The following is a 26,503-nucleotide window of genomic DNA, read 5'->3' as shown; positions in this document are numbered from 1 at the left end:
TCCACCATTTGTCCTAGGGTTCTATCTGTCCGTTTTTTTCTTCATTTTTTTCTCTTAATAATTATTATTTTTATTTTAATAACTTTATTAAATTTTATCTTACTTTATTTTATTTTATTTTATCTTCTTTCTTTTTTCCTTTCCTTCCCTCCTTCCTTCCTTCCTCCCTCCCTCCTTCCCTCCTTCCCTCCTTTCTTTCTTTCTTTCTTTCTACTTCTACTAATTCTTTCTTTCTACTTTTTCTCCCTTTTATGCTGAGCCGTGTGGATGAAAGGCTCTTGGTGCTGCAACCAGGAGTCAGTGCTGTGCCTCTGAGGTGGGAACGCCAACTTCAGGACACCAGTCCACAAGAGACCTCCCAGCTCCACATAATATCAAACGGCAAAAATCTTCCAGAGATCTCCATCTCAACACCAGCCCCAGCTTCACTCAATGACCAGCAAGCTACAGTGCTGGACATCCTATGCCAAACGACTAGCAAGACAGGAACACAACCCCACCCTTTAGCAGAGAGGTTGCCTAAAATCATATTAAGTCCACAGACACCCCAAAACACACCACCAGACGTGGACCTGCCCACCAGAAAGAGAAGATCCAGCCTCATCCACCAAAACACAGGCACTAGTCCCCTCCACAAGGAAGCCTACACAACCCACTGAACCAACCTTATCCACTGGAGACAGACACCAAAAACAACAGGAACTACGAACCTGCAGCCTGCAAAAAGGAGACCCCAAACACAGTAAGATAAGCAACATGAGAAGACAGAAAAACACACAGCAGATGAAGGAGCAAGATAAAAACCCACCAGACCTAACAAATGAAGAGGAAATAGGCAGTCTACCTGAAAAAGAATTCAGAATAACGATAGTAAAGATGATCCAAAATCTTGGAAATAGAATAGACAAAATGCAAGAAACATTTAACAAGGACCTAGAAGAACTAAAGATGAAACAAACAATGATGAACAACACAATAAATGAAATGAAAAATACTCTAGAAGGGATCCATAGCAGAATAACTGAGGCAGAAGAATGGATAGGTGACCTGGAAGATAAAATAGTGGAAATAACTACTGCAGAGCAGAACAAAGAAAAAAGAATGAAAAGAACTGAGGACAGTCTCAGAGACCTCTGGGACAACATTAAACACACCAACATTCGAATTATAGGGATTCCAGAAGAAGAAGAGAAAAAGAGAGGGACTGAGAAAATATTTGAAGAGATTATAGTTGAAAACTTTCCTAATATGGGAAAGAAAACAGTCAAATCAAGTCCAGGAAGCACAGAGAGTCCCATACAGGATAAATCCAAGGAGAAACACGCCAAGAAACATATTAATCAAACTGTCAAATATTAAATACAAAGAAAACATATTAAAAGCAGCAAGGGAAAAACAACAAAAAACACACAAGGGAATCCCCATAAGGTTAACAGCTGATCTTTCAGCAGAAACTCTGCAAGGCAGAAGGGACTGGCAGGACATATTTAAAGTGATGAAGGAGAAAAACCTGCAACCAAGATTATTCTACCCAGCAGGATCTCATTCAGATTTGATGGAGAAAGTAAAACCTTTACAGACAAGCAAAAGCTGAGAGAGTTCAGCACCACCAAACGAGCTTTACATCAACTGCTAAAGGAACTTCTCTAGGAGAGAAACACAAGAGAAGGAAAAGACCTACAATAACAAACCCAAAACAATTAAGAAAATGGGAATAGGAACATACATATCGATAATTACCTTAAATGTAAATGGACTAATGCTCCCACCAAAAGACACAGATTGCCTGAATGGTTACAAAAACAAGACCCATATATTTGCTGTCTACAAGAGAGCCACTTCAGACCTAGAGACACATACAGACTGAAAGTAAGGGGATGGAAAAAGATATTTCATGCAAATGGAAACCAAAAGAAAGCTGGAGTAGCAATTCTCATATCAGACAAAATATACTTTAAAATAAAGACTATTACAAGAGACAAAGAAGGACACTACATAATGATCAAGGGATCAATCCAAGAAGAAGATATAAAAATTGTAAATATTTATGCACCCAGCATAGGAGCACCTCAATACATAAGGCAAATACTAACAGCCATAAAAGGGGAAATCGACAGTAACACATTCATAGTAGACGACTTTAACACCCCACTTTCATCAATGGACATATCATCCAAAATGAAAATAAATAAGGAAACACAAGCTTTCAATGATACATTAAACAAGATGGACTTCATTGATATTTATAGGACATTCCATCAAAAAACAACAGAATACACATTTTTCTCAACTGCTCATGGAACATTCTCCAGGATAGATCATATCTTGGGTCACAAATCAAGCCTTGGTAAATTTAAGAAAATTGAAATTGTATCAAGTATCTTTTCCGACCACAACACTATGAGACTAGATATCAATTACAGGAAAAGATCTGTAAGAAATACGAACACATGGAGGCTAAACAATACATTACTTAAAAACGAAGTGATCACTGAAGAAATCAAAGAGGAAATAAAAAAACACCTAGAAACAAATGACAATGGAGACACGACGACCCAAAATCTAGGGGTACGACAGGAATAAAGACACAGACCTACTAGAGAATGGACTTGAGGATACGGGGAGGGGGAAGGGTAAACTGTGACAGAGAGAGAGAGGCATGGACGTATATTCTCTACCAAACGTAAGGCAGATAGCTAGTGGGAAGCAGCCGCATAGCACAGGGAGATCAGCTCGGTGCTCTGTGACTGCCTGGAGGGGTGGGATAGGGAGGGTGGGAGTGAGGGAGACGCAGGAGGGAGGAGATATGGGAACATATGTATATGAATGGCTGATTCACTTTGTTATAAAGCAAAAACTAACACACCATTGTAAAGCAATTATACTCTAATAAAGATGTAAAAAAATAAAAATGTTAAAAAAAAACGAAATGCACTTTAAATATAGAGGTATATAAGTTAGCACAGGGAGCTCTACTCAATACTCTGTAATAACCTATATGGGAAAAGAATCTACAAAAGAGTAGATATGTGTATATGTATGACTGATTCACTTTGCTGTACACCTGAAACTAACAGGGCATTGTAAATCAACTATACCTCAATAAAAATTTTAAAAAAAGATACAAACAAAATAAAGGTACATATTAAAAGTTAATGGTTGGAGGGGGGTGGGAGGGTATATATGTATACATATAGCTGATTCACTTCGTTATACAGCAGAAACTAACACAACATTGTAAAGCAACTATATCTCAATAAAAAGAAAACAAAACAAAACCAAAAAAGGAAATGGCTGGAACAAAAGAAAATATCATTCTAACCTAATCAAAAAAGCAGGAGTAGCTATATTAATTTCAGACAGCAGACTTCAAAGCAAGGAAAGTTATCATTAAACAATGATAAAGGACCAATTCTCTAAGATACATAACAATCCTTAACATGTATGAATCTAACAACAGAGCATCAAACTAAGTGAACCAAAAACGAATAGTATTGCATAGAGAAGAAAATTAATCCACTTGCATATTTGGAGACTAACACTCCTCTATCAGACATGGACAGATCCAGCAGGCAGAAAATCAGTAAGGACATAGTTGAACTTAATTACACCATCAATCAACTGGATATAATTAATGTCTATAGACCACTTTGTCCAACAACAGCAGAATATAATTCTTCTCATGCCCACATGGAACATCCACCGAGACAGACCGATTTCTGGCCACATAAAACAAACCTTAACAAATTTAATAAGATTGAATTATATAACACCAATCTTAGACAATGGAATTATACTAGGAATCAACAATAAAAAGATAACTGGAAAATCCCCAAATATATGGAAATTAAACAAAACACTTAAATAAAACACAACTCAATAGCTACACATTTGATAATTTAGATAAAATGGACCAATTCCTTGAAAGGCACCATCTCTCAAAACCTCACAAGAAGAAATCTGCAATCTGAATAGGCCTATATCTATAAAATAAATTGAATCAATAATTAATAACCTTCTTAAAAAGTAAAAAACAGGCTAGATCAGGTCACTGGTGAATTCTACCAAACTTTCAAGGAAGAAATTATACCAATTTTCCACAATCTCTTTCAGGGAACAGAAACAGAGGGAATACTTCATAACCCATACTATGAGACCAGCATTACTGTAATACCAAAACTATGCAAAGACAGTACAAGAAAAGGAAACTACAGACCAATATATCTCACAAACAGAGATGAAAAAATTCTCCTTCAACAAAATAACACGTTATGGAAAAACCTGAACGAACCTTTTGGTCAACCCAATATTAGCAAATTGAGCCCAACAATGTATAAAAAGAGTTATGCACCATAACCAAGTGAGATTTTTTGCAGGTCTGCAAGGCTTGTTCAAGATTTAAGAATCAATTTATGTAACATATCATACCCACAGGAGAGAAATCATTTGATCATATTAAGGGATGAAAAAAAAAGGATTTAACAAAATCCAATGCACATTCATGATAAAAACTCTTAGCAAACTAGAAATAGAGGGAAAAATCCTCAGCTTCATGAAGGATATCTACAAAAACCCTACAACTAACATCATATTTAATGGTGAAAAACTCAAAGTTTTCCCACTAAGATCAGGTAGAAGGCAAGTGTGTCCCCTCTCAACATTACTTTTCAACATCATACTGAAAGTTCTACCTAATGCAAGAAAACAAGAAAATAAAATTAAAAGTATATAGATTGGGAAAGAAGAAAAAAAACTTGTTTGACTTGAAATTGGCATGATTGTCTGTGTAGAAAAATTCTAAAGAATTGACTAAAAACTCCCGGAACTAGTTAGTGATGATAGCAAGTTTACAGGATTATAAGGTTATTACACCAGCAATGGAAAAAATTGAATTTGATGTTGAAAACACAATACTATTTATATTAGTATCCAATAAAATAAAATACTTAAGTATAAATTTAACAAAATACATATAAGATCTTTATGAGGAAAACTACAAAACTCTGAGGAATGAAATCCAAGAAGAACTAAATAAATGGAGAGATAGTTCATGTAAATGGATAGGAAACTCAATGTCAAGATGCCAGTTGTTGCCAACTTAATCTATAGATTTAATGCAAACTCAACCAAAACCACAAGTTATTTTGTGAATATCAACAATCTGATTATAACGTTTATATGGAGAGGAAGAAGACCCAGAATAGCCAACACAATATTGAAGAAGAACAAAGTTAGAGGGCTGATGCTACCCAATTTCAAGACTTAGTATGAAGCTACAGAAATCAAGACAGTGTGGTACTGGTAAAAGAATAGACAAATATATCAGAACGGAATCGAGAGCCCAGAAAGAGGCCCACATAAATATAGTCAACTGATCTTTGACAAAGGGAAAAAGGCAATACAACAGAGAAAAGATAGTGTCTTCAACAAATGATGTTGGAACAACTGAACAGTATGCAAAAAAAAAAAAAAAAAAATGAATCTAGACACAGACCTTACACCCTTCACAAAAATTAAGTCAAAATGAATTCCAAACCTAAATGTAAAACACACAAAATATAAAACTCCTAAAACATATCAGTGGAGAAATACTATATGACTTGGGTACAGTGATGACTTTTTAGGTACAACACGAAAGACACAATTTATAAAGAAATAATTGATAAGAATAAAAAACTGCTCTGCAAAAGACAGTGTCCAGAGATTTAGAAGACAAGTCACAGACTGGGAGAAAATATGTGCAAAAAACACATGTAATAAAGGACTGCTATCCAATATATGCAAAGAGCCCTTAAAAGTCAACAATAAGAAAACAAGAGGGGCTTCCCTGGTGGCGCAGTGGTTGAGAGTCCGCCTGCCGATGCAGGGGACACGGGTTCGTGCCCTGGTCCGGGAAGATCCCACATGCCGAGGAGCGGCTGGGTCCGTGAGCCATGGCCGCTGAGCCTGCGCGTCCGGAGCCTGTGCTCCGCAACGGGAGAGGCCACAACAGTGAGAGGCCCGCGTACCGCGAAAAAAAAAAAGAAAAAAAAAAAGAAAAAAAAAAGAAAACAAGAAACCCAATTAAAAAATGGGCCAAAGACCTTAATATAAACCTTATCAAAGAGGATATATGGATGGCAAATAAGCATATGAAAAGATGCTCCGTATGATATGTCATCAAATAAATAAGAATTAAAACAAGATACCACTATGCACCTGTTAGTATGGCCCAAATACAGAACATTAAGATCACCAAATGCTGGAGAGAATGTGAAGCAGCAGGAACACTTATTCATTATTATGTGGCATTATTTGCATACTTCACCAGCTAATAATAAATTTTCAGAAATATTATACATCAGGCCATGGCTTGCATTGCCAAAGGTTAGTAGCAACTGAATTCAAATGGTAAAATGATTTAAAATATGCACATTTCTCTAACAATAAGTTATAGTCTATAAAGAGAAAAATCATCAATCTTCTGAAAAGTTAAAGGTGACTTCTAAGTATTTAAAGTCATCAATAATACATTTAAGGATCTATTATAGCATTGTGAGTTAAAACAAGGTTTAACACACATGACACCAATAAACTGCCACTTTATTACAAGGAAAATAATGATTATGTTCTTGAGGAAAAATTTAAAAGCATATTTCATAGTTAGATCTGCTAATATATTTCCAATTATATGGTTTAATTATCAGTGGGGTTTCAATATAATAAAGAAGCTTGCAAGTTTGAAATATAAGGCCTGTTTATTTTACTTTAAACTTCACATACTGAAAAGGAAACTACTAGAGACTCCCCAAGGAAAACATAATTATGTCGATAAACAAGATTTATTGAAAATATTTGGAGGCATTTTTCTTCAGGGCACATTGCATTTGAGGTGCAATTTAATGGAAATAAATAAAGCTCTGTTTGAGGCACCTAACCTGATCCACTGACTCATTTTTGTCCATGGCCACATCTAACAGAATGTAAAACAGAATCAATTTGTCTATCTGTAAAATTAGTTGAAAAATATCACTAATAATTATCTCAAAACTGTCACAAAGTAAGCTTTTTAGAATTTCTTCCAAACTTGCTTCTCTCTGTGTCTTATTCCTTCGTAACTACCAACTAAATTTTTTCCCTGTACTGACCAAAACCCTTGGAGTTATACTTTTCAAATATCTTTGCCTCTCATACTCTACAAACTACCTGTCATCAGTCCCTGATGGCTATACCTTCAAAGGATATACAGAATTTTACTCATTCATACCACCTCCACTGCTACTTCCTCTGGTGCAAGCCACCACCATCTTTGGCCCGGTTTATTGCAACCACTTAATGCATTATCGTGAAGATAGAAAAATGGAAATCACATAAGGTATTTCAAGCACAGAGTACTTCCTACACACAGGCTGGAAGGTCAAAGGACAAAAACAGGAAACTGAGGTAATTCAGACTTTAATAAGTGCAGAGCTCAGTAGTGCTTCCTAAGGCTGGGGAAACAAAAGGTAAGATATGGTATTATTAAATATTAATAATTTGGAATAAAGGTCCCTATGAGGCTGGGAGTTAGAAATTTTAAGATATCACCACATTGCTGCTTGTACAGCCTCTGAGGAAGAGTCATGGATAGCTGGTGTTCGAGAAACACTAACAGGTTCTCATAGTGTACAGCTGGTGCCTTCTGAGTGAGGTTGGCACCTGTAGTGGGGATCAGCAAGGCGAGTGCTGCTGGGAGTGTCAGAGGCAACTGTCTGATTATCTGGATAAATATAGATCAATGCCAAAAGACGGATGCCAGGTATCTCTTGGCACTTTTTGCCTTCCAATCTACTAAATAGCCTTGCATGGCATACCTAAACAGGAGCAGGATGAGAAAAGTTGACAGAAGACTCAGGTTGCCAGATTTAGAAAATAAAAATAAAAACAATTAGCTTAATGTGAATTTAACGAAAAAAGTATTTTAGTGTAACTGGACACAGTTTTACTGCTTAACTCCCAGCACTTAAAATTACATAGGAAATTAATAACTAAAAATAAATTTAGTGAATAAATAAGGTTATACAATGGCAAGATTGCTGAAATCTATAACTTTTATGCTTATTAACTATTTGATATTCATTGTAGAAGGATAATATGTTAATATAAAAGTGACACTCCTCCCTACTAGTCTACATCTACTGATAACACAAACAATTCTCCTTAGTATAGCTAATTGCATGTCTTAATTGATATATTATGAAATATATATCATCAAACATATATAATCCATATATGAAATATGGAAGACCATATTTTACATATTAATGCGCTTATCAATCACTTACAATGGTACAACAACAATAATACTATGTGTTCAATCACAAGTAGACGGTTCTAAACAGAAATGTTAACATACTAAAGACCAGTGATTACTGATAGACCAAAATACAATCTTCAAGAAAGTAAAATCTATAGGTGGAAGTATGCCCTTTTCCTCTACATCTTAAGAATCCAAATAATTTTTTTTTTTTTTGCGGTACGGGGGCCTCTCACTGCTATGGTCTCTCCCGTTGCGGAGCACAGGCTCCGGACGCGCAGGCTCAGCGGTCATGGCTCACGGGCCCAGCCGCTCCGCGGCATGTGGGATCTTCCCGGACCGGGGCACGAACCCACGTCCCCTGCATCGGCAGGCGGACTCTCAACCACTGCGCCACCAGGGAAGCCCAAGAATCCAAAGAATTTTTAGTTCCAGTGTTAAATCGTAAGCAAGCTAAGAGAAGATTGCTTTCGCAAAGCAAAGAGGCTTCCAGTGGGTGGGAAGTGAGATCATTGCAATCAGAGCTAATATCTCCAGGAAAGAGATTAATATGGAGCTAGATGACATTCTCTTAACTACTCCTAAGATTCAATACTGTAATGGATCTCTGAGAAATTTTGAGGATCTATTCACCCTTGGGTGAATATGAACGTATAATGCTTTTAAAGAAATTGTGAAAAATTTTTTTTTCATTTCAGCTTTATTGAGGTGTAACTGACAAATAAAATTGTAAGATACTTAAAGTGTACATCATGATGATTTGATATATGTATACATTGTGAAAGGATTCTCCTCATCTAGTTAATTAATACACACATCACTTCACATATTCATCTTTTTTTGATGATAAATTTAAGTTCTACTCTCCTAGAAAATTTCAATTACACAACACTATATTGATAACAATAATAGTGTTATCAACTATAGTCACCTTGTTTTATATTAGATCCTAAGAAGTAATTCATCTTATAGCTGAAAATTTGTACCACTTTACCAATCTCTCCATGTTTCCCTACTCCTCAATCCCCGGCAACCACTTTTTACTCTGTGCTTTTGAGACTGACTTTTTTTTTCAAGTTACCACATATAAGTGGTACCATGAGCCATTTATCTTTCTCTGTCTGGCTTATTTCACTTAGCAGAATGTTCTCAAGGGGCATACATGTTTTCATAAATGGCAGGATTTTCTTTAACATGTTGGGCATCTTGTACATAGGATAAGAGATGAAAAATTTTCTAATCCTCACATTTTCCTAAATACTGCACACAATTGTTTAATTGTTCTGTAGAAATTATTTATTTTTATATATTTTCATCGATTATCTCTTCTTTCTTCTTCATTTACACAGTTAACCCTAGTGCTGTATTCTTAAACGCAATTTTAAATCAGCCATAAGTTGGTGGTTTAACCTTGGATGCATAAAAATATAAATGTAGAAATAAATTAGAATCATACCTACCATTTTCGATATGATTGGTCAACACTGAACAGGATATATTTTATTCCATTAATCATTATTAGTTGTCATTCTGAGAGTGACTTTTCATAGAATGAGCATATGGCAAGTATTTTTTGATGAATTAAAATAGGATACAATTCTTGGCAAGATTTTCACAGAAATACCTGGTGATACAAAAGATTGCTACTTGAATCAACAGAACAGAGACACTGGTCAGTTGGAAGATATACAGTTAGAAGGGAAGGTTTGGGTTGCCTGAGGAATATTTAATAATAAATTAAACTGTTGGTAAAATATAAGAAATAACTCCAACCGGGGATAATTTTTTGCTCTATGATCTATTGAAAATTATGATGTTGAAGCATATTATCCAAGACAGTGAATATTCAAATATTTTCTTTAGGAGCACACATTTTTCCCATGCACTTTCTAAAGGGGATAAGAATAGTACTATTTTCATCATGTTTTCTTGTTATTACAAACTATAGAGGAAAGAACATATAGAGCAAAACTAGAAAAGGCTTTGATTTCACAGTCCTTCTTTGGAAGGCACTCCATTTTAATGGAGAAAAGGTAGGCACTTGCTTTTATCTTTACACTGTAATAGAAAATGTTAGTACACCAAAGCAACAGTGTATTGGCAAAAGTATCCTGCAGAGGATACTTTTAGACACTTCTAAAAGTGAAAAGCACTTTGCACCTGTGGAGACAAAAGCAGTATTTTTCGTTGTGTAAAATGTCATAATGTATAATGATAAGAGTGATGTTTCTAAGAGTGAACTACTGTATTATTTCAATAGTGTATGATGTATTGAGTTCTATTTTGATAAATTGTATTCCTTGTCCAGTTTTATGAAATACTGAATACATTAGAAATGAAAGAAAGGACTGCTGAGTTACTGATAATGTGAATTAAAACAGGACTTCAGGCGGCATTGCATGAATCTAAAATTTTTATTATTTTCTGCCTTTCCACAGAACAGTTCTCATGGAAGGTTAATCCTTAGTTTGAAAGGCTGTGGTGTGATATTTCAGTATACTCATGTTTTAGTAAAAAGCTCAATCATAATCACTTTTACTCTGTGTCATTTTAATATCTATTCCTTCATGTAAAACCTAATTTTAAATCTTCAAATTTTGAATAAGCCCTGAGCATTAGGCACACATCATGCTAACATTACTATATTTTACCTAGATTTAACAAAACAGGATTCTGATTTATCAATATTAAATCATTCAATTTTGTGACTCTTTTTATTATAATATTTTTGCTTATATTGTCAGTGTAGCTGGGCACAAACCAAAATAACAAGAATATATTTTTGTATCCAGTTATTCTTCCTCTGGAATAAAATTTGCAGTTTCAAATAACAAAATTATTGACCATATGGCATTTGTATCACAGAGGACATACTTCAACTTGATAAACATACTGATAGTTGCATGACTTAAAACACAATAATACAAAAAACTAGGACTTGGTGAATTATACATGTTTTTGATGAAACAAATTATATTACTATAGTTATCACAATATAACCCTCACTGTAATGTATTTGTTTGCTTATGTTATATTCACAACTATACAAATATGAAATTATATAGTGTTATGGGGATTCAAAGATGCAAGCTGAATATCTAATATTTTATATGATATTTTAATAGAACATATTTAAAATGTTTAAGCACTTGTAATTTTTGGAAGGTAACTTACAAAATCAAATTCAGATAAGTTTATTTTCCCAGCTTAGATTTCTGTAAATTAGTAAAATTTGTTTCTGTATAATGAAATAAAGTCACAGGACAACTATGTACCTTTATATTTGTTGAAGACATTTGCAGTAAAATCCTCAGCTTTCCTTTATCAATACTATTTATATTATTGGGCAAAGGAGAATAAGGACCCAGACTTTTGAAAGAATCTACTGAAAAAGGTGGTTTGAATAAATACTTATCCAGGGACAAATTAAACCTTCATATAAGCCATATCACTTAGACTGATTAATGTTTAATAAGTTGCAAATATGCTCTTTTTACGTTGCTATGGCTATGCACAGTTTATCACTATAGAGCCATATTTTAATAAAAAATTTTGCATACACGCTAAAAATGCTGAAATGAAGAAGGATGGAAAGAGTAAGGAAACTTGATCTGGGTGTTAATTATGACAATGATATAGCTCCCTAGTTAAATCTTATCTTAAGAAATTTTATCAACAAGTCCAAGTAGAACCATTATCAGATATCTATTTTTTTTAAGACAGGTGGGAGAACTAAGTCTAATAACATGAAGCAATTAATTATATCTTACTTATATAGAAGAGAATAGGTTTTTGCTGGATACCAATTTTCTTCCAGGTTTAGGGTCAGTAAAATATATTTAATATCATCTTGTTAATCCTGAATTTAACAATTCTCAGACACATCTAGATTCTTACTGCAATGCAAAGACAAATGTAAAATAAAATCTTTTAGAAAAATTGTACCAAATGCTGCTGCTCTATCACTTATCAAAGTGGCTTTAGTAGATTTTGTTCTCATTTTTAGGATATAACTATGGAATTTGTAAAAATAAGACATTTATTAAAATTGTAGATGTAATAGTCTTTGAATCCCAATAAAAAATATTTTACAAAAATATAATTGATATCTTGAAATCACTTTTGTATGAGTTAGCAAGTGCATAAATACAATTTAAAAGATAACAGACATTACTGAACCATCCACATTTGTCTACTTTTATTTATTAGAAAAATTAATGGATTCTCCCTATTGGCTCAGACTTTTCAAACTGTCTGTAAATTTTAAGTATCACTGATGTCAATGGATAGCTATTAAACTTATCTTTGAGTGTCTGGTGTAAGAGAAAACATAATTTTCAAGTCAATAGTATCATATTCTGGAAAACAATGATGTACACTTGACTTTCAGGAGAAAAATTCCCCAGTGAAGCAAACTACAAAAAAAAAAAAAAAAAAATACAAAACACTCGTATCTAAGTTCTCTGACTGATATTAAGCATTTTCTTTTCACATTGAAAGCAGATTTCACGAAGTGATTGTGGATATCTAAGTGTGTCAATATAACACTCAATAAATGATTAACGGTTGTAGGGTTAAACTAATAAATCAGTATTTTGACCCACTTGTGTTAACAAAGCTTTTTTTTTCAGACTCACTATTGTTTAGCCTATGGTTTCAAACATACACGATATTGTAACTCTCCACCACCTTAGAAATTTTTCTTTAAATTTTTGGTCAGTTTCTTTTTTTCTAGGACATTGTCGAGCACATTAATAAAAGTTTTTTATTGACTTAACAAGTAAAGGCTTTTGGTTTGTTTATTACATATCCTAGTTCATTTCAATTTTTAGTATGACAAAATGCTTAAAAAACATGGGAACTTTCTAATATATTATGCTTTGATTTTCAATTTTTAACATGGCTAAATCTGTAACATGATTCAGAAAATTAAGTGTATTTCATGTAGATGCTCATAATGTTCCTATAATATCAAAGCAATTAGTAGAAAATTATATAGCATAAGCAGTAATAGCATAGCATAAACATATGGATATGTTTTCAAATTAGCTTTACTCAAAGATAATCAAATGTTTATCAAACATATAACAAAATATCCCTTCACGGTGACCTATATAAATGGGATACTTAGCCAACATCATTTGGATTAAATGCAGAAACAAGAGATTCCATTTTATTACATGACTTGTAAAAATTGATTTTTATTTTTTACACAACTACTTTTAGACACACACTGGTTATTTAAAAGGAAAGGTAAAAGAAAAAGTAAGGAGAAAGGAGGAAAAGATAGGAAAAAGATAATCCAAAGGAATTATCTTAGTTTGGGGAATAACACTTTAGAAATTAACTTTAACTTGAGATAGCCTTCCAAAAGATAATTTTCACTTCAAAGTAAAAGTTTCTTTTAGAAATGTAAATCCCATTCAGGAAAAGTTATATTCTAAATCTGAAGTACTAGAAGTGAACAATCACAACTGAGTCTCTGTCTGTCTCTCTGTCTCCGTCTCTGTCTTTCTCTATATATATTTAAATATATATACACATATATATATATATATTTTTGGTTGCCGTACTTAAAAAACAAAAGACAACAAAATTAAAACCAAAAATAGCAAAAACCTGTGGTTAATCTCATGTCCATTAAAGTTTTACCTGGAAGCAAGTGCTAAAATTATTACTTAAGTGTTATATCAGGAATAAATCAGCAAGCATAATCACAAAGGCCTTCAAGGAAATAGGAGTTATGTAGAAAATTACAGTTTCAGAAGGAGAAGAATTTAAGAATACAGAGTGCTTCTGTGGAGCAGAGCCTGGCAGAGTTGGATATTAGAAAAATGAGGCATTGTGAAAGCTGAAAGTGGAGGAAAGTAGTTTATATTTGGAGTAAACAGAGAAGTATATTTACACGAGAAAATAAAGAAAAGAAGAGCCCTCACATATAATTATCTTTTAAAAAACACCAGAAACAAAGGTAACCTAATTTTTAAAATTCTCTCAGGACTATTTTGTAGAATATTACAAGAATTCACCTTAGACTTTGCCTTTGATGAATATTTTACCAACTCAACACACTTAAATTTCTCACTGGGTGTCTCAATATACATGAGTGATAGATTTGGCAAAGATATTGTTTCAAAAGCACTAATCATCTCAATCTATTAGTCAAATCACTTTTTTCCAGTAATTCAGGTTTTCTTCCTAAAATTATTTCATCTCTTCTTTTTTCTCCTTTTATCCTTGTACACAGTTAAATCTAGATCATGTTTTTGTCCTCAAATTTATGATGTATATCACATTTGCTCTTTTATACAAGCATCCACTGGCTTATTTTCTTTGCATACAGTAGTTGCTCAATAAAAATGTCATCCATTCAGTGAACATTTTGAGTAACTATGATGGGCCACGCAAGGTACTAATTTCCGATATTACCACCATGAACACAGTCCCAGAACTATACAGCCGATATAATGTTGGGTAAAGAAGTTTAAATTTGTGATGTGAGTTTTTCAGGGATTTTTTGCCATTACTATTTTCAGATGGTTCATTGCAATAGTTTCCTCATACATATTCCACCTATTTGATATCATATGTTATGTTATGAAATATATTTTACTTTTGCACAAATTATCCAATCACTTTTTAGCCCTATCATTCTTTATAGGTCTACGGAAACTATATTCTACTCATTGTTTTTATTATGAGAAACTTTATTTTCTGTCTTCCTTAATTTCATCAGGTTGTTTCCTGAATATTCAACAACTTTATCATAAAATACAGTAAATTGTAAAAATGAAAATACTTTGAAATATCCAGTATGAGAGGCTCCAGACTATGAGCTTTTTCACTTTTTTGTTTTTTTTTTTTTAATTTTTATAGTTTTCAACTATAATCTCTTCAAATATTTTCTCAGTCCCTTTTTTTTCTCTTCCTCTGGAACCCCTATAAATCAAATGTTGGTGCATTTAATATTGTCCCAGAGTTCTCTGAGACTGTCCTCAATTCTTTTCATTCTTTTTTCTTTATTCTGCTCTGTGGTAGTTATTTCCACTATTTTATCTTCCAGGTCACTTATCCGTTCTTGTGCCTCAGTTATTCTGCTATTGATTCCTTGTAGAGAATTTTTAATTTCATTTATTGTGTTGTTCATCATTTCTTTACTCTTTAGTTCTTCTAGGTCCTTGTTAAATGCTTCTTGTATTTTCTCCATTCTATTTCCAAGATTTTGGATCATCTTTACTATCATTACTCTGAATTCTTTTTCAGGTAGACTGCCTACTTCCTCTTCATTTATTTGGTCTGGTGTGTTTTTACCTTGCTCCTTCATCTGCTGTGTGTTTCTCTGTCTTCTCCTTTTGCTTAACTTACTGTATTTGGCGTCTCCTTTTCGCAGGCTGCCGGTTCATAGTTCCCGTTGTTTTTGGTGTCTGCCCCCAGTGGCTAAGGTTGGTTCAGTGGCTTGTGTAGGCTTCCTGGTGGAGGGGACTAGTGCCTGTGTTCTGGTGGATGAGGCTGGATCTTGTCTTTCTGGTGGGCAGGACCACATCCAGTGGTGTGTTTTGGGGTATCTGTGACCTTATTATGATTTTAGGCAGCCTCTCTGCTAATCGGTGGGATTGTGTTCCTGTCTTGCTAGTTGTTTGGCATAGGGTTGGTCCAGCACTGTAGCTTGCTGGTCGTTGAGTAGAGTTGGGTCTTAGCATTGAGATGGAGATCTATGGAAGAGCTTTCGCCATTTGATATTATGTGGGCCCGGGAGGTCTCTGGTGGCCCAATGTCCTGAACTCGGCTCTCCCACCTCAGAGGCACAGGACTGACACCCAGCCAAAACTCCATGACCCTGTCAGCCACACGGCTCAGAAGAAAAGAGAGAAGAAAGAAAGAAGAAAGAAAGAAAGAAAGGAAGGAAGGAAGGAAGGAAATATAAATAAAATAAAGTTATTAAAAGAGGAAAAGTTATTAAAAATAAATTAAAAAGTAATAAAAAAAAAGGAAAGAAAGAAAGAAGAGAGCCACCAAACCAAAAAACAAATCCACCAATAATAACAAGTGCTAAAAACTATACTTAAAAAAAAAGAAAAAAAATGGACAGACAGAACCCTAGGACAAATTGTAAAAGCTATATAGACAAAATCACACAAAGAAGCACACACATACACACTCACAAAAAGAGAAAAAGGAAAAAAAATATATATATATATATAAAGAGAGCAACCAAATCAATAAACAAATCTACCAATGATAATAAACTCTAAGTACTAAACTAAGTTAAACATAAAACCAGAAACAAATTAGATGCAGAAAGCAAACCCCACATCTACAGTTGCTCCCAAAGTCTACCGCCTCAATTTTGGGATGATTCGTTGTCTATTCAGATATTCCACAGATGCAGGGTACATCAAGCTGATTGTGGAGATTTAATCCGGTGCTCCTGAGGCTGCTGGGAGAGATTTGCCTTTCTCTCTTTGTTGGCACAGCTCCTGGGGTCCAGCTTTGGATTTGGCCCCGCCTCTGCGTGTAGGTCACCGGAGGGCGTCTGTTCTTCGCTCAGACAGGACGGGGTTAAAGGAGCAGCTGCTTCGGGGGCTGTGGCTCACTCAGGCCGGGGGGGAGTGAGGGGCACGGAGTGCGGGGCGGGCCTGCGGCGGCAGAGGCCGGCATGACGTTGCATCAGCGTGAGGCGGACCGTGCGTTCTTCTGGGGAAGTTGTCCCTTTATCCCGGGACCCTGGCAGTGGCGGGCTGCACAGGCTCCCGGGAGGGGAGGTGTGGATAGTGACCTGTGCTTGCACACAGACTTCTTGGTGGCTTCAGCTGCAGCCTTAGCGTTTCATGCCTGTCTCTGGGGTCCGCGGTGATAGCCGCAGCTCGCACCCGTCTCTGGAGCTCGTTTAGGCGGTGGTTTGAATCCCCTCTCCTCGTGCGCCAGGAAACAATGGTCTCTTGCTTCTTAGGCAGTTACAGACTTTTCCCCGGACTCCCTCCTGGCTAGCCGTGGCGCACTAGCCCCCTTTAGGCTGTGTTCACGCCACCAGCCCCAGTCCTTTCCCTGCGCTCCGACCGAAGCCCGAACCTCAGCTCCCAGCCCCGCCCGCCCCGGCGGATGAGCAGACAAGCCTCTCGGGCTGGTGAGTGCTGGTCGGCACTGATCCTGTCTGGGGGAATGTCTCTGCTTCCCTTTTTTATTTTTAAGTTCACTCTTCTTATAATTTTCTCATTTTTTTTACTACTAATTTATTCAAGTTATCTATTTAGACTGTCATATTCCACTAAAAGACAGTGATCCTCAGGGTGAAAATACTGTAATCTCACACATATACACACATTAAATTCTTGGTGATCAGTAAGACTGGTCAATTTAAATTAAACAAGGTATAATCTACTAATTGTCCATGATTTATAGTGCAAAGGTCTGATATTCTTTAATAACAGTCTTATAACCCTATTGTATTTGACACTGTTTTTATTTTCCTTATAAATTTTCCATAATCATATAATGTAAATATATATATATACACATATATATATATAACAATTCTTATGCACGATGCCTTTTTTTAATGGAAAGCATGAAAAAATTATTTTTGTACTTCTTGGAGTGTTACTCCTTTAAAGATTAGCATCAAATATGATTCACTGTAAAATATAAGTGATACCATGGATTACTGGTATCCTTTGAGCTCTCAAAACCTAGTTCAAAAATCATCTTATCTATAAAATATCTGAAGCTATTCCCAGTGAGCAGTAAAATGTCCAACATCTAAAAGGCCATACCTTACTTTATTTAAAATACATTTTTTATGTTATTTGTGTTGTAGCTGACTTCACATTGCCTTAAACTTTAACTCAGGTCTCTTCTCCTCCAAGAGACCTTGTGCAGGTTTGGCTGAACGCCTGCACTCTCTGTTTCTTTAGAACCGTTTCTTTAAGCATTTGGAGGATGCTTTATTCAGCTATCTATTTCCCTACATATGAAGGAGTTTGGCACAGTGAAAACAATAAATAAATATTTGCTGGCTGAAGTGATCCTTGAATTATATTCTATCTAATTTCTGACTTCCACGTCTACTTTAAGTTAAGAAGACATCATAAAACTTCTTAATTTGCCTTATGTTTTCAGTCATAATAGTAATATGTACAGTACAAACAGGGTATTATATAGTTGTTTAATTTTTTACACTAGACTGTCAACTACATAAGGATAGATACCATTTCTTCTCTTAAAGTGCCTGACACATATTGGTACCAAATAAGCATTTCTTGAATGAAGTTAAGTACTTATCAATGAGATGATTGAACTCTGTGCCTCATAGTGGACTACACGCACTTTTACAGCAATGCTGCTCAGACTGGTGCTTCCCATGCAAAATACCAGAACAAAAATTGCCTGTTGAAATAATACATTAATTCTGTGATTATATGTCGCCATAAAGTGTGAAGCAACATCCAAAAATCAGGATTTGGGGGCAGAAGGCAGAAAATGAAAGTTTAAGGGAACTCAGTGTCTGGACAAAGGGTGGTACAGATTTCCACTTAAGAGAAAAAAATGAAGCAAGATGAAGAATCCTGAAATAAAACAAGTAAACAAAAATGAAAATGTTATGTCTTATGTACCTCTGACTTCTTTTTAAATGGCATTATGTATAATGCACACAAAATTTATACAGGTTATTTATTAGTTTACTCATAAAAGGAGAATATATTTAATATCCTTAAACTCATTTGTCTTCCTTGGTATTTTTCACAAAATAAAAGCTCAAACCCATTTGATTGAAAACAGAGTAGGACTGAAGTCAGTTTAGACATTTAGCATCACTAAGCCAGCAACAGACAAGCATCCACCTGCCTCAGGATATGTAAGCACCTGCCTGCTTGAATCTGTTGCCAGTATTGGACATTGACCACAAACAATTGGTGGGAGGCTTTTGTAAAACATCAACCATAAATTTGATAATGTTCTTTCTTGCTACGTCTAAAAAAGGTCTGCTTCCACTCATAGCGATATCCTAGTGTATTTCCAAGACTCATAAAACAGCAAGATGAAATAGGATATTGGCATCTTTAAAATGGTTAGAGGAAGACAATTCATGGTGAGTGTATTTGAAAATTTGAGGGAATCAAGGCTGTCTTTTTAAAATAACTGTTTCTGGCAAATAATTCATAAAAGTGACATTTTTTGTGCCCAGTGTTGTGGCTTCTTGACCTTTAAATTCCATCGTTAGAAATGTGGATCAATAAATCTTAGTAATGTCCTCAATTAAAATCACTATGTCCTTATTATACTGACAAGAGAACTACCATAAAGAGTCTGCCATAAAAGCAGTCTGAATGAATGGAAACATTCTGCTTTATGCTTAATTGATCATTTGTGCCAGAAGTTATTGAAAGTCAAGTTAACTGCTCAAATTAAGTTAGAAAACAGATGTACTGTACAAAGATGAAAACTTGATGGGATTCCAAAGTATACCTTTGCCAAGATATAGAGTGAAATTTTATTTGGTTTTTCACAGAGTTAATAGTAAATAAATATACAATCATCAGGTCAGTAAGGCACATATTTATGAAATAATAAACTCAAAATTCTTGTTTTACATACTGCTAAGGTGAATCCATTTATTCAACAAACATATAATTAATTCCAATTATCTGACCAGCAATGTACTGATTTGGTGGAGATAAAGATGAATAAACCAGTCTCACTACTTTAATTAAGAAATTCATGGATCCTAAACTATTCTGTCAACTATCATAATACAATGTGATAGGCGTTGTATAGATAGTTTTTAAGTTACGGTGGGATCACAGAGGAAGAAGGGATTTTGTCAATTTGTAGTGGTACAAGGAGGTAGAGGAAATGACTCAGGGAAGACACTGAAAAACAAAAAGTATTTCAAGAAACCCAGGGTAGAGGGAGTATGTGAGGATACACAGGAGTATGCAGAGGACATGCATATCAGAATATGATACGTTCCTACGAAACTACAAGTGGTATAATTTCCCTCTACCCTGAGCATAATAGCTCTTCTTTCCTCTAAAATGTGGGGAAAAGACTTTTAGTTCAAAGGTAGAGTCACTGCGACTCCACAATTGACAGGTAACCTGAGGGGAAAAGATTGACCCCAAAAGTCAAGGAAAAGTGAAGCTCTTAATGATATTAGTCAGTCACCTTACATTTTACAAATTTTCATTGACCGTAGGTGTTGCCCTTAGATAAACTGGCTTGGAGCCTTATTCGTCATTTTGTTTTCACTTTGGCTATTATACTTATCAGATCTGTTCAAATGCATGTTTCAATTACTCATCTGGTTTTTCCTGGTTAACCTTCCTGTTTCTGCTTTTAGAAATACTAGAAAGACTCTCTGTCTTCCTCCTAATATTTTGGCAAAAAAATAGAGATCTTGGGAAGTGTCTGAGAAATATTATTTACATGATCCCAAGCAAGACCAGTACTGTGCATTAAGTGCAAGATTAGTGAGTGGGTAAAATGGTATATTACTTGGAAGTTTGTGACTGCTTCTAGGTCACATAAAATGAATTAATATGTTAATATAAACTATCTCAGAAAGTCAAAGTATAATCACCTAAAAAAATAAGCAAGAATATAATTACAACTATTTTAATCATATTATAATATGCACATAAGAAAGCATGCTACATTTCAGTTAAAAAATATAGATAAGATTTGCATATTAAAATACTTTATTATGATTATGCAAATCAAATACCATTTAAAACTTCTTCAGCATAATGAAGGCCTAATGTTGCTTTGATTTTAAAATATATACTTAATGAAATTCACGTCACATTTTTTTGACTCCACTTCAAATTCTTTGATGTCTAAAATACAGTTCACTTTCTTATGAAAATGAAACGACTTCCTTGCCTGGTATCATGTGCTGAGTATTAAGGTGCTTACCCATTCACAAGCAGTTGTGCAAATTCAAATTTAATTCAGGAGAAATACTGCCCAACGGTTTATTTATACATAATGAAATGGATTCTTAATATATAACTACATCTTATACTGCCAATAGGTATCTTCATCAGCAAAGTTTAGTAGCACAATCAAAAGTTCAGTGGTCAGATTACAAAAGACTGTATCTGTACCATCCCTGTTGGATTTCAAAGCTATTGGTTTTTTCCCAAAATTCTCTGGCAGGATCCATAAATTGCAAAGCTGATAGAAGTTTTCAGAAGAGCCATCTTCCAATGTATGGTAAATATATTAGCAAGAATCTTAACTTTTACTGAAACAAGTTTAAGTAAACTGATGTGATTTAGTGTGAAATAATAATCCATTAAACTCAGGACTTGTTATCAATATTATTTGAGGATATCTCTGTTAAGAAGTTGAAATACGCATTTCCCAAAACACATTTAAAAGTTATCTCTAGTGGGCTTCCCTGATGGCCCAGTGGTTGAGAGTCCGCCTGCCGATGCAGGGGACACGGGTTCGTGCCCCAGTCCGGGAAGATCCCACATGCCGTGGAGCGGCTGGACCCGTGAGCCATGGCCGCTGAGCCTGCGCGTCCGGAACCTGTGCTCCGCAACGGGAGAGACCACAACAGTGAGAGGCCCGCGTTCCGCAAAACAACAACAACAACAAAAAGTTATCTCTAGTAATATGAAAAATGGGAAAAAGATCCATAAAGTTTTATTCTTTGACTAAAAGGTATGGTGTGTTTATTATACCCCATTTTCTTTTTTAAATTTTAAAGGGACTTTATAGTATTATATAGCATGCGTTGAACATGACAAACTGCCACATGTGCTACGTTTTTCAAACAATACTAAAAAGCACTAGATTGTTTAAGAAATCAGTTTTGTCTTCATGAATTATTAACTCAATTATTGGAAGTACTATACAGTAGGAAATGTATTTAGGAATACTGTAAACCTTTGTCTCTTCACTTTTTTAGGATTATTAGAAATGCCATGCTGACAACTTTGTGTATATGTGGTACATGACAGTATTGTTAATAGACAATTATACATGGTGGCTTCTAGTTCTCTATAACTGAAACTAAAAATTCTCAATTTTTAAAAATCGATATTAAGCTACCTTGACGGAAAAGATCACCCATTTATTAACATCTTGATAATATCCAAAACAGCTCCACTAATTGACTTGCTAGCAATGACTTCCCAAAGTAGTCTGATTGAATTGAAAGAGAGAATTAAAATGAATGAAGGAAGAGGTGAACTATCTGTGTTTAATCTCCAGTTTCATCAGAAATCGATTAACTAGATGACTTTGGGTCCAAAAGAATTAATTATACTCAGTCTCCAGTATAATTAACAACACTATGGCCATCTCCCCAAATATTCATTAAACAGTCAGGAACAATATGAAATTCAAATTAAAATTGAAAAAGATTAAATAGAAGTAGTCATCTCTATAAAGAATCATACTACATCTGAGATGAAATCATTTGAGCAATACAAAATATGGAAATACATTTTGTGTTACATTTAATTATCATTAATTCTAGCACTGCAAGCTGGCAGCTATTTTAGGCTCATTACAAGGACTAAAATGGGTTAGAATGTTAATATGAATCTATCCTCATTGGAATAATGGGAATATGCTTCAAAGTTAAAGAAAGTTTAAAAATAAAGTTCAGGGTTTCAGTAATTCCTTACATTTTCAATTATGAATATGCATTATATATATATAACCTGCTGATAATACATTGATTACAATACAGTAACAAAAAACTCCAGCAACGTTTTCTTATCATAATAGTTTTGAAATAAATGTGTATGTTCACTCACTGTGTTTTTTTAAAAGCAAATTTTACTTTTGTGTTTGTGAATTTAAATTAAATCTCATGGTATAAAATCCTTATTGTTTAATGAGTCGAATTTAAAGTATGCCTCCAAATTTCTGGAGAAACCTTATTGGCTTATTTTGTAAAATTATAGACTATTATAATATTTGGGCCTTGCTATTTATTATTTCCTTATCTGGTTGCAGGCATACTAGTTTTGCAGATAAACATCGCAACCATAAAGATGACACATGCATATATGAAGTCAAATGTGCATTAAGTGGCAAGATACTTCAATCATAGTCAGAGCTAGTCAGATAGTATGTAGTTAAAATGTAAAATTTCAATATATGGAAAATATTAGTGTAACATATATTAAAATATGATATCATATGTTTGTCTCTGTTACCAGGAATCAGGTTTCAACTGTCCAAGTTGGTAGTATGGAAGTAACTGTTCAGGAAAAATAATCATACATGTTTATAGGAAAATATCTTTCATATATATGAAAAGTATACATGGTGTGATAATTAACAAAACATTTTAAAATATATTGTTGTCTTACTTTTACAAAAAATTAAATCATGCTCTCCTCCAAGGCATAACCAAAGTTAGGTTTTGCAGTTTGAAAACTGCAGTTTTAAAATGTATGTGTCTGCAATTTGTATAAACCTTATGAAATTCTTTTTAAATGTCCATTAACTTCATTTTTATTATTATTTTTTAAAGTTATTTATTTATTTTTGGCTGTGTTGGGTCTTCGTTGCTGTGTGCAGGCTTTCTCTAGTTGCAGTGAGCAGGGGCTACTCTTCATTGTGGTGCACGGGCTCTAAGCGTGTGGTCTTCAGTAGTTGTGGCACGTGGTCTCAGTAGTTGTGGCGCATGGGCTTAGCTGCCCTGCAACATGTGGGATCTTCCCGGACCAGGGCTCGAACCCATGTCCCCTGCATTGGCAGGAGGATTCTTAACCACTGCGCCACCAGGAAGTCCCTAACTTCATTTTTAAATCCAATACACGTATGAAAGATTCTCAAATAGATTACTTTTTTTTTTTAAGTGAGAACAAAATCTTAAAATGATTATTTTAAAAAACTGAGGCAAACTGGAATTTACCTTAGAAAGGATGGCTGATATAGTGTATTAGTCCACATAATTGGCAGTATTTACACAGAGCAAAACCATAATTAACTTCTTCAAGTAGAAATGTGGGAAGAGGAATGTAAATATAAAAACACTTTGATGGGCCTTGGATACACCTGTGTTCTAAGCAGTGGCAGTGTATTTTAGAATTTATTTAGCAAACTTCTAAGTTGTTTGTTTTCTGAGCAATAAAGGAAAAAATTAAGCTATTCCTCAGGTCACCAGAAACACGTCTTCAAACACAGCTGAAATTTGAATTTCAGATAAAGGGGAAATCATCTGAAATGAGGCTGGCTTAAAAATATTACAGAAAAACTGAAGAATTTCAAAATTGGGGGTTTTAAAGCAAAGCATTACACAAAATATAGGACAAAAATTAGTTAAGTTAGTTTTGAAACATCAAAAAAATGTGAGATAGACATAAGTAGTCTAAGCAAACAGACTACCTAGAATAATGTACAGTTATTAAACTAAAGTAAATATTTGGTAAAAAAAAAAAATCTGTAAAAAAGTGGAAATTAAATAAGTCCATAGACTGGAAGAGGAAAAATACACTGAAGCTAATCCAATACTCTGAAAAGAAGAAAATGAGAGACCCGGTCTTAAATTTCAACCCTTACATCATGTTTGTTTTTTTAAATTAATTAATTAATTTATTTATTTTTGGCTGTGTTGGGTCTTTGTTTCTGTGCGAGGGCTTTCTCTAGTTGCGGCGAGCGGGGGCCACTCTTCATCGCGGTGCGCGGGGCTCTCACTATCGCGGCCTCCCTTGTTGCAGAGCAGAGGCTCCAGACGCGCAGGCTCAGTAGTTGTGGCTCACGGGCCTAGTTGCTCCGCGGCATGTGGGATCTTCCCGGACCAGGGCTCGAACCCATGTCCCCTGAATTGGCAGGCAGATTCTCAACCACTGGGCCACCAGAGAAGCTCTACATCATGTTTTATGTTGGGTTCTAAAGTGGACTCAGAGATTCCATTAATTCCTCAAAGCAAAGGTTGATTTTTCTCTCAAAGTATTGATTAGCCAGGCTTAAGAATATCATACCCTGTTTCAAACAGGGCAGATGGAGCATTAGTGTACCTTTCAGATAGAATCATAAAAATATTGTCTTATTCGTGTATATATATATATATATACACACACGCATTATACTTATTATATATATGTATATACATATATATAATAAAAAACATTTGTTTGTTTTGCTTTTTTAAAAGAACACTTTAAAGGAACCTAACCTTAAAGTGTTTCTTGAAGATATATGGAAAAATGTATGGGAAATGATGTCATTTTATATCTCCATTTTTTATACCCTAAGACCCAGCTATCATACCAATCCAAGGGCACTGAGCATATATGGTCCTATTTTTGAAAATAAACCATATGTGCCTGAATGAAGAATGTAATGAAGAATGCACATTTTCATCTAGTAGTTGGTGGCTAAATGCATCTGCTGGCACCAGCCACTGTTGCCAGGGAAATTGTTTAAATTTTAATTTAAGAATTGATTTCCACATGAGACAAATTTATTATGCTGTTGAGTTGGCTGAATTCTCAATTTTTAAAATTTTAACCAGAGTTATTTTAAGTATTAAGTCACATAGTAGCTGAAGTTGTATAATATATAAAAATGTAATCGCAGTTCCTTTATATAAAAATACTATACACTTTTTAATCATACACATATACAAATACATGCTTTACTGTGCATTGAAATTAGAAGAAATTTTGTAAGATCTTGTCAACATTGAAATGGTCATTTTTTACTATGGTGCAGTTTCTGAATAGATCTGCTTTTGATCAAGCCTAGAATTAACAAGCGATAGCCAAGTGAGGATAAACATAATTTTAACAGCATAAAATCAGTGAAAGATACATTCTGAAGAATAAAAGCAAGTTAACAAGTTTCTTATTATACTGTGCAAAGGAACCACTAAATTGATTTAACTAGTATGAATTTCTAAACAGCTTTGAGTGCTATTAAGCCGCTATTCCTCAGGAACCTATGTTACAAAACTATGAAATAGCTTCTTTGTGTCATACTTTACAGATTCCACTTTAAGTTTGACTGAGTCCTTCCTTAGACTGCCAAATTATGGTACACAGATAATTCTTATTTCCAAAAATAATTTATGGAAGGATACCATATATTTGTTTTAGTAATTGGGAAATACGTTTAAAGTTTATCAAGTAAAATGTTGAAAAAAACTTGTGAGACAATCACCAAAACATCAATACAAATGTAATACAGATATGTGAAAATTACTATAAATTGAACTCTGGGCCTAATAGTCAGAAAATTATGAACAATTAAGTAAGGCGT

Source organism: Globicephala melas, chromosome 13, assembly GCF_963455315.2.
Source record: "Globicephala melas chromosome 13, mGloMel1.2, whole genome shotgun sequence".
In the NCBI taxonomy this organism is placed as follows: Eukaryota; Metazoa; Chordata; class Mammalia; order Artiodactyla; family Delphinidae; genus Globicephala; species Globicephala melas.
Note: the sequence above shows the minus strand (reverse complement) of the source record.